The sequence below is a fragment of the Ixodes scapularis genome, unplaced genomic scaffold (genome assembly GCF_016920785.2).
Source record: "Ixodes scapularis isolate PalLabHiFi unplaced genomic scaffold, ASM1692078v2 ptg001789l_1___fragment_3__unscaffolded, whole genome shotgun sequence".
NCBI classification, from domain to species: domain Eukaryota; kingdom Metazoa; phylum Arthropoda; class Arachnida; order Ixodida; family Ixodidae; genus Ixodes; species Ixodes scapularis.
In genome coordinates, this window is record NW_024610192.1 from 409637 (window position 1) to 420120 (window position 10484).

The 10484-nt window shown below is 42.3% G+C and overlaps 1 long non-coding RNA gene across 1 annotated transcript; it reads left to right on the forward strand.

The window, feature by feature from the left end:
* Nucleotides 1–521: 521 nt before the first annotated feature.
* On the forward strand, nucleotides 522–6879 carry LOC115319073. Its single transcript, XR_003918391.4, has 4 exons — nucleotides 522–678; nucleotides 2223–2255; nucleotides 5254–5302; nucleotides 6807–6879. It is a non-coding gene; the product is annotated as an uncharacterized LOC115319073 (long non-coding RNA).
* Nucleotides 6880–10484: the final 3605 nt, after the last annotated feature.

The window sequence follows — 10484 nt, forward strand, 5'->3', positions numbered from 1 at the left end:
TTGGGTAATTAGGCTCATTAGTTCTTCATATGTGTTGTCTTTTGTAATTTTTTTCTCCAATTCTGATGCAAATTTTTCTATTTTATCTTCTGCTCCTAGCTTCCAGTGGTTTTCTTGGATGTTTTTTTTTTCTGTCTTTGGTTGTTGGTGTTTAGTTTTAGCAGTATTCTGTTATAATCGCTTGCACAGCTGCTTACCTTGCTCTCGTCTATGTCTATAGCATCTATCTTGATGTTTTCTTTGCCTGCCTCGTCGTTTATGAGGATATAGTCAATTGTTGATTTTTTGGTTGTTGCGGCTCCAGGTTGTTTTTCCCTTGCATTGTGGCTCCAGGTTAACTATAGTTAAAGGGGGGGGGGGGTTCAACAATTTTATGGTTAAAAGAATTTGCATCTCCTCATTTTTACGTTGTTTATCGTGCCCTGGAGGATAGAGAAACCATTTCCGTCCTTCAAAATGTCGCGATTCCGCTGCATAATTGCAAAGCAAAAGCCGAGCTTCTTCCCCCACTTGCAGCCGCAAGTGGCAGCCGGAGGAACTACGGCTAGAAGATTACGTGACTTCGCTCGGCTCTAAGCTGCAGCCTAACGCCCGCTAATGTCAGCAGAGAGAGGGAGAGGAAGTGTCCTCCGAGACAGCACACGGGAACCCACACGGCACTCCGAAGGACGTCACTAGGTGACGTCCTTCGGAGTGCCGTGTGGTGACACATGAGTGAAACATCACTCATGTGTCACCCAGCTATTCGAGTTCATTACTGACCTTCATGTCAACACTCATGACAATCACCAGACCGATATCATATTCATCGACTTTGCCAAAGCTTTTGATACTGTCCCACATAGTCGCCTCCTCCTAAAGCTATCACGACTCCGCATCGAACCATGCATTCATAACTGGATCGCTTCCTTCCTTTCTAATAGAACTCAGTCCGTAAAAATAAACGCTTCTCTTTCTTATCAATGTTCAGTATCGTCTGGTGTACCGCAGGAGAGCGTTCTTGGGCCTCTTTTGTTTTTAATATATGTAAATGACCTTCCTTCATTAACGTCCACCATTAGGCTTTTCGCTGATGATTGTGTCATATACAGAAAGATAGCCGATACATCCGATCATTTAATATTGCAAAATGACCTTGACAGGATCGGAACTTGGTGCACCGACTGGCTCATGAATATTAATGTTTCAAAAAGTAAACACATGAACATTTCCACATCGCCAAGTAGATCGTCTACCCAGTATTTCCTTCAAGGACGCAACATTGACAGGGTGTCCGTTTACAAGTACCTTGGTGTCCACTTTTCAGAAACGTTAAACTGGTCTTATCAGGTAGATTGCATAGTAGCAAGTGCTCATAAAACCCTCGGCTTCTTGAAAAGAAATATATCTCTCGCACCTCCGTCCACTAAATTGCTTGCCTACAATTCGCTGATACTTCCAAAACTAGAATACGCTAGCGCCGTCTGGAGTCCTCATCAGGCATACCTTGTTGATAGACTGGAGTCCGTCCATAATAAGACAGCCCGATTTATTACCTCTGACTACTCATCATTTACTAGCGTCACGTCACTAAAAAACAACCTTGGTCTACATTCTCTTGAGAAACGTCGACGGCTGTCACGACTATGTCTTTTTCATACTATTTTCAATAGCGCATCAACTTTTAGGCAAACCTACTACAAACCGCTTTCCTATATATCACCCAGAACGGATCACCAACTCAAGATTCAGCCGCCCAAATCACGCACACTATTATTTTCCTCATCGCCTGTTGTCATGTGCATTAGAGATTGGAATGATATGCCATACGAAGTTGTATCGGAGACTAACCTAGCAGCATATAAATTAAAATGTGAACAGTACTTTGGAATGAGCAGTTAGTAAGCGGTCTCTACCTTGATACTTGTTTGCCTTGCACGCTGTTGTATATTTTTGCATTTTCATCTTGATCTTTTTTTGCGTTAAGTTTTGTTTACACTCATTCAATTATGTCGCGATATATGAAATTGCAATGTTATATCATGTATGTGTTTTTTTTCCTGCTTTTTGTCTGCACGCTTTCCCCAGTGCATTTTTGTGCGTGTTATTTCAAGATGTAAATAGTATATATGTGAAAACACTGTTTTGAAGTTCTAATTGTATTTTATGAATTTCCCCCCTCATGTAATGCGCTCGCAAGTCAAGTGCCTTTGAGGTAATAAAATGAAATGAAATGAAACTAGGAGGGGGACCAGGTGTGACCCTGAAGACTGGGAGTGAGTTAAGGGGTGCCCAAAATGCCAATATTTATCTTTTTTTTATGCAACAACTAGGACACGCAGGAGAAATCGGTTTTCTGTTTGTTACTTCAGAAGTGTCAGAGGGCAACTTCCACAAATTTTTGACCGAAGTCCGGAAATCGTTGCACTGTGTTTTTTACTAGTTTCCTGAGTTCTGCTGCTTTGCTTTCCCTACCATCCAGTTCTAATATGTGGCAGTTAGTCACCCACAATCATTATCGGTTCATTTTGGAAGGTTGAGCCAATGTCTTTTGAGATGCAGTCGTAAATTGATTTGTTCCATGCCGGATCTTCATGTGCCGTTGCCGAGTAGGTTGTGCAGATGGCGCCACTTGCCCTCGAGGCTTCCAGCGCTCCCTCAATGGTCTAACCCGAGCGACTGGCAGCAAAGTTACAGTACCTGACAAAAGTATTGTATCCTTGTCCCCAACTTTGTCGGTTCTTTATAGAAGGAAATAAAACTAATTGAAGAACCTAAAATTGTAGTCACATGAATTTTTTTTTTCTGTGAAAAGGCATTTTGATAAATACCGAAGCAGACATTATCTGCTTCTGTCCTCGCGAACGCCAACTGTCGTTTACATGCACTTGCATTAATTGTTTATGTTCAGTTTTATTTTATTACCAACTAGCGTTCCTTAGGCCGCAGTTAACGCGTGAGCAACATAGTCTCGGCCCGTTTGCTTGAAGCGCTAACAGCTGCTAAAGTTAGCCGCAGTACCTAGGAGGGGGATTATTATATCACGTGACTGGCTCGGTAAAGATGCGGGGAAACGTGGCGGTGCCCCAGTGAGTGAGTGCCGCTCGCTTTGGAACTAATATGTCGTTGTAGCTGTAATATCGGGCGCGTTAGTCAGCAACGAATCGTGCAGGAGGCTTTCGCTTTGCCTTACCTCACTTCAGTCGCAAAGCATGAGCAATGACCTTGCCGCACCTTTTTTATAGTCTTTTGATTCTGGCCATTACTAAGCCTAAATGAACGCGATAATTGTCGGCATGGCAACGTCTTTGGAAAGCGGATTGCCTTGACTCAATTGGCCGGGTATTGATAGCACACAAAAGCTGACAGCGTCCCATTAGACCTTTTTTTTAAACTACCCAAGCATCGAGAACAACGCTGGAAGTGTAATTCTACGGTCTGCGCGCGCTGGCCTTTCTCTTACAAAGGTTCAAAGTAAATAATCATAATAAAGCTTTGACGAACGTGTGTGCGAGGCAAAATTTGTTTTGGACTTTTTGATTTAGAACAATTACTACTGCAGACGCTAGCACGTGCAATGCCTGTAACTACACTCGGTGCTTGGGAAATTTAGAAAAAGGTCTATTGGGACGCTGTACAAGCTTGCACAACGTCTTTGCGGAGAAAGCCACTGAGCTGCTTCGCCTAACTGCACCTAGCCGCCTAACTGCACAAACAATTTTGATCTTAGCGTCCCTCAAGCAGGGTAAGCAAATGGGAAAATTAAAAGTGTCCTAATGTCACTCTTCTTTTTTATTTTGCCTGGAGTACATGTGACCGAATAACAAAAAATACACCCGTTATGTGGCATACTTACCTTTGGTAATGGAGCATTTCGCATCATTGGTGATTTCCTTCTCTTGCAATTAGAATGTGCAAACACTGTTGGAATGGCAGTCTGTTTCAGCTTCTTCCAACCATCTGCGCAATTTTGCTCAAACTGGGATCCTTCAAATTGCCTAGAAAAATATGATAAATTTTACTTAACAATGCCCTATAATTAACATTTGCATGCTTAGTTGCATCATGTACATTAAATCCAGGACAACTTATAACTTTCAATTTACTTAGCAGTCACTGGTTCAAACAGAGCTTCATAACCAGGGCCCCTTAGAAGTTGCAGATAGTGAACATGAGAAATGCGCATAATTAAAATTAACTTTGCCGTTTTGTTTTGTTTCATTTAAATTCCATGTGCTCGTATATCTTTATGCAACAAACAAGGATTGTAGCTTTAGTGATCGCACATGCTTATCTTGATTGCAACGAACTATAATTATGTCTCACTTTCTTGAGTTGAGCCAAAGTTTGAACTGCATATATGACCAGATCAATGCTATTTACAGTAATTTATAAATCCATACCATCCGTGATTGTAGCTGTAGATGCGATCACGCAAGGCACGGGTGATCATTTCCATAGTGGAAAGTTTTTGGAATAAATGAAAAGATTCTTACCTCACAAAGTCGGGAACCAGCCGTTGGCGTCCACGTGTCGCGCTTTATTTTTATTGGCCAGAGTTTCCCTCATTTTTTTTTTCGGAATAATAAACAACCGAAAGCCATCATGGCTGCTGTTAGAGCACCCGACGGCGCAGCAACAAATCATTTTCGTCTTTGAAAATAAAAGCTCAGAAAATCAAGGAGCCGGTAAACCTCCAGGGTAGCCTATGCACATGTACGCGGAATAGGAACAAAAATGGTGGTCGGGAGCGTGTCGATTGCAGCGGGTTCGTCGTTGCCACGCGGTTGCTAGGGCCAATGTCAATGCCGGTGGGAGGAGTCAAGGGTCCGCCTGGGTTCACCGAGGACAATGGATGGCCAAACTCTCCCCTATCTATGGCTCTGATCCTTGCGCGGATGGAGGCACCATCTGTGAGATGCTGTCACAAACAGCGGCATTCTGTCTGCTGCTTCTCAGGGACGGCGTCCTCTCATAGTCAAAAACAGTTTTCCACTTCTAACTTTTTATTCCGGTAATGATATGCATTAAAACTTAAGCATCTCGCTTGAACGGCTGCGGCTATGTTCCAACAAAGTTTGAGCTTTCTCCAAAGTCTAGTTTATTTTTGCGGTGCGAAAACCAGGGTTCGATTTTTTCAGGGACATTCTGTACAATAAGCTATTGCACCCTCCTCCTTTTTAAAAGTTCTAGTTGTTAGGGTTTTTTTACTTACTATAAGGTGTGTCTCTCTTCATGATATAAACCACAGTGAAGTCTGAATTCTTGTGCTAGGTGCCACCCTGACCAGGCTGAAGCTGACATGATTAGCAAGCATCGTAACGTGAGTTGAATGAAATGACAGCATAAATTGACTACTGTGTGGATGTTCGTGCTTCATGGCAGTCATGCAATAACAGTTGCCTTGACGTCACTTGTGTTGATGGAAGGTTGCCCTATTATGTCAGCAAGAACTATTATTTGTTTTGATTAATTTAGGGAGCTTGTGGGCCATTACATGGAGTAACTTTGTACAGCATCCTTGTCTAAGGGCTATACCATATTTGCTGTTGTGCTTCCTGTTGGAGGATAATGCCTTATTTGCATTGCATTCCAAACCTCACTTTTTAATTACTTCAATAATACCTAGTAGCTGGCATTTATGTCAGCTTCTGCCACATCAACCCATGACCTTTGATTGTGTGCCAAACACACCACTAAATAGAAATGGCTTCATTATTACATTTTGTTCCTCCATTGCATAGGATATGGGAATCCCAGCAATTACATTCCCCAATGGTATTTTGTAATATTCACAATTTCAAATTATGTTAACAATTTCATAAACCTCCAAGTCACTCATTGACTGATAAATTATTTAAATAAATGTCAACTGTTAATCGGTTGCAAGTTTCTAATTAATGCACAGTCCCACCCTGCATTACTGTTTGTGTATAATATCAGGAAATGTTGATTAAACATACAGGTTATTTAATAACAACTTTTTATGTCTGACCCATTATATTCATTGTTTTCTAGATAAGTTTGAAGTTATATAAGAGAGTGCTCATCTTAAAATTAAGCCATACCACTGGATGTACAGTCGGGAGCAAAAGTTTGCGGGGCACGGGAGCGCGTGCCGAAATGCATCGCCGCGCCGTGCAACGGCGCGCCACCGTATCAAAAAGCCGCGCTTTGCGCATGCGCGCCCTTCGTGCTGGCAGTCATGTCTCTTTCGCTCGTTTCTGTCAGACTCACTCCTGATAACCGGAATCGGCGCCAGCGGCGCGAGTTACCGTTTCGCTGGCTGTCATGCCCCGAGTCCTCTTCAGCTGCCTCAGCAGGCGCTCTGGGTGACAAGGCGCCTGGCTACCCTCCCCCCACCCCCCGCTACACACACACACACACACACACTAGCTCCGTGACAAAGCGCGGTGACTGAGACAGCTGAAGCAGACGCGCAGGAGACAGCCAGCGAAGCGATAACTCACGCCTATCAGGAGCGCGTCAAAAAGAAACGAGCGAAAGAGACATGATTGCGAGCGCGAAAGGCGCGCATGTGCAAACTGTCTCTCCTTAATGCGGCGGCGCGCCGTCGGACGGCGCAGCGATGCACTTCGGCACGCGCTCCGGTGCCCCGCAAACTTTTGCTCCTGACTGTACACTAGTGTGTGACCGATACATATGTTCCCAGCGAAATGAAAGAAGGCATTTAAGAAGGGCAAACCACTTGCTTTGCTGTTTGTCTTGTCTTCTTCTAAGTGCATGGGTGTTTACGTCTAGAAGTGTTAAAGTGAAATTTGCTGCTGCAGGACTAGTTTTCCTGACTCAGCTGGTTTGTCTGGCAGCTTGCAACCTATGGGAACCTGAGGAACTGCATCACAAGAGTGAAAGGGACGCCCACCCAGCACTTCTTCGAGGGTGGTGCCTTGAAGGGAGAACTGCGCCTAAAGCGAATGCCATGGCAGGTGGGTCATTACAGTGAACCCCTAGCACAAATAATCCCAAACAAAAAATTATTAACAAATGGGTTAGAAACAAAGAATGGAAATATGGAAAAAGAGGTGGAGGTGAACACACCGTAGCACTGTGTTTTATGCGTCTGTTCTCTTCTGTCCTTTGCACCGTTTTTTGTTTTTGTCTTAAATGATGGTTTATCATTTAGTCAGTATCAGCACTAGTGAAAAAAAGTATGCTCTCAATCATTCCTATGAATTAACTGTGTGCTTGCAATTTAATCACAAACATTGTTTATGCTTGTGTCTAGAAATGTAACTCGTACAGTAATCTATTAAAGGGACATTGATAGGGTGTTTATGCTTGTCGAGGTTTTTGTTTGAACATGACCTACGATATTCCAACTACCCAGAACATTACTTGCGGATCCAAATTTGTTTGTTTCTGCTCAAAAAAAGCCATTCTTGAATTGGTTGCTTGCTATCGCATTCACTCTCTTTTTCATGGTTATCTGGGGTTTAAACTGTATGTACCAAATATATTCAAAGTTTTCCGTCATCTAAGGCAGACACGCAACATTAAAAAAAAAAAAAGAATATGAACCCCATTTTTGTGGTCTCCAAAAGCCAGCAAAAATGCTGATTGAAAAAAAAAATCCTGCACAGATCACAGGAAGTCTTTATACATATCATATTCAATACAGCGACGTACTGCGGGCTGGACGTTACGATGGTGACGCATGATGCACCAACGTTGCGACGGATGAGGGGGCTTTACTTCGGAACGGTCATTTGTGATACCAGCCAATTGATATTCAAGCGCAGACATCGAGCGTTTGTCGTGCGAAATAATCGCACGACAAACGGTGCACGCAAATTCGTCGTCGTCGTCTTTTCGGTTTCGAACTGCAGATTGTTTTTGGCTTTATTAAATATATATGTGACTGTGTAGTAAAATATTTCCTGACTAGTCTCTTGACACAAATTAAATCGCCTGGCAAAAAAATGAAAAAATATGCACATTTTTAGGGCGTGTTAGTGTCTCTTTAAAGAACAAAACCGAGGTGCAAGCTGGCACAGGTTAAACAAGGTGATTTACCCAATACAGTAGTAGGGATTCATGAAGGATGATGCAAACACTGAAGTCTAAAACAATGGGCTAAAAATAAATAGGCAACCCTGAAGAGGGAGACACAAAGGCACGTTTTAAAAATAATATTTTCCTGCTTACAACCACTCTATAAAGGGAATTCGTTCCCGGATATTGCAGCCTTCTACTGTACGCAACCCCGAAGGTCCCCAAGACAACAAACGAAACGAAGCAACCTACGAACCTCTGAGTAAATGTGGTTGAAAGAAGAATAGCTTGAGTTTTTAACCTAGGAAGTACAAAAACATCATACACAAGGTCAAGTTTCCAAAAACGGGTGGACATCGAACTTGTTTCTAATGAAAAAATACAGGCAAAAAGCAGTGGCATAGCCAAGAATTTTTTTTTTCTTTTTTTTGGGGGGGGGGGTGGCTGGGATGTCCATTACTTGGGGTTCGGAGAGGGGTAAGGGGTCAAAATGCTTGTGTATAATATTATAGGGTCGGCTGGATTTCGTGGTGGGGCTGAAGCCCCATAAGCACCCCTCCCCCTCCCTGGCTACGTCCCTGTACGCCTGTTCCACTCAGAGTCGAAACACAGAAAGGGCTTAGTCAATGCATTTCTATGCTTTATCATTATTATTGATTCTTGCTGTATATGCTTGTAGTCATTCCCTTCGGTCAAAACTATTTCAGCAGGATCCATTAAGGGCGCACGATTATTACGTTTAATCAAGTGGGTTTTTTTTGTTGCTTTTCTTGCAGAATTTTGTTGCAAAGATTGCATGAAAACAGGGATCTGTATTTGGAACTGTTAAAACATTTGAGGGAATAATTGTGACCCTTTATGGATCTGTTCTGGAAAAGTTTTGACCCAAGAGAATGTCCACAAATTTATACTGAAAGAATCAGTAACAAAATTGAAGCTTGTAACTGTGGCGAATAAGTCGTCCCTATGTTTTGACTGTGAATGGAAGAACTTTTTTAGCCTATATCTTTTTCCCTAGAACCAGGTTTGATGTCCCTCTCTTTTAGGAAGTTAATGCTGTGTATGGTGCTTTTCTATTCTATAAGCTCGAGGGTATTCACTGTTTCTTTGATCACATTTACACAGAGGTTAGTAGGTTGCTTCTTTGTATCTCTGTCCTTAAGTATGTTGGGGGTCGTGCTGAGTCCTGGACAGTGCAAGCTGAAATGTTAGTGCAATGACCGAAATCCACTGCTTGCTGGGCTTCTACAAGAGATGCTGAAGTAGCAATAAGAGGCGGTTGAGGACAAGAGTGCATGGCCACTGCTATGCGACTCTGCCTGTTTCTCATTGTTTAGGAGCACCTCGATTTGAGTCATCTTTATGTTTTGCTATCGCCTAGCCGCGCTTGTTGGCGCCTCAATTATGTGGGCCGGTGGCCTTTGTCCCAGCCAAATAACTTTGTCCTATGACTCAGCAGGCAAACATAATGGTGACTATAAACAATCCCAGAAGCAGCACATCTGCAGCAAGGTGTGCGGTTCTCAACCATGATCAGGCCGAGTCAGGCATCATGCCACTGCAATCTCTTCTGAACGTTATCTTTTTATTGCTGGTTGAAGTTTTCTTGTTAAGGCAGTGCCACTGTTGTCAGTCGTCGCTTGGTCATTTCAGCTTCTAGCAACAATGACTGGACTGTAGGGCTGAGCATTGATTATAAATTTAAACCTCATTATAATTGCCATCCTTTAACCGATTAATAATAGATTAATCATTCTCATTCCTTTCCATGCATACTCAAAATTATATATATTTTTGTTTGTTTTTGCTGAATGTTTGATAAACAGTATACAAAATTGATTATGAATCAACTTCAATACATAGTTGACAACAGTTTGAGGACACACTCGCAGATTATTACTTGAGTTGCATGAGGCAAAGAGGTTTGTTGATATTCATCGGCAAGAGCGGCTTCCTTCGATTGTTCTCGCTGCTCTAAACAGACACTCAATATATGTTAAAGTGGCCAGAGCACATGTAACCCTCTGCACCTTGTCTGGAGTTACAAATCTTGCCCTTACAGTTTATTTTAGATTAAAATTTCACCTAAACTTTGCCCTTCATATACATGTACTCGGCCATTTCTCTATGGTAAAAGCATTTAATTTTGATTTTCTTTTGGTTCATCAAAGTTTTATTGGTTGACCGGATAAACAGAATAATCCAGATTAAAGCAATATTTGATTAATCGGTCGGTTATTCTATCCATTGCCCAGCCGTACTCTTCAATAGAAGGCACTGAGGTCCAGCAAAATATTTTTCTTTGGGAGATGGTTGTAAGTGGAAGTGTACCCATGGAAAGGGTTTCTTAAAGTCTCCCTCTATATGTTCTGTTGTGTGCCGCTTAATTCAGAACATTTCTCGCCATTTAAATTTAGCTGAGTCCCAGTCTTCGGCACATTCATCATAAGAAATTTCTTTTACAGTGAAACTTCAAGGCAATGTCAAAATTA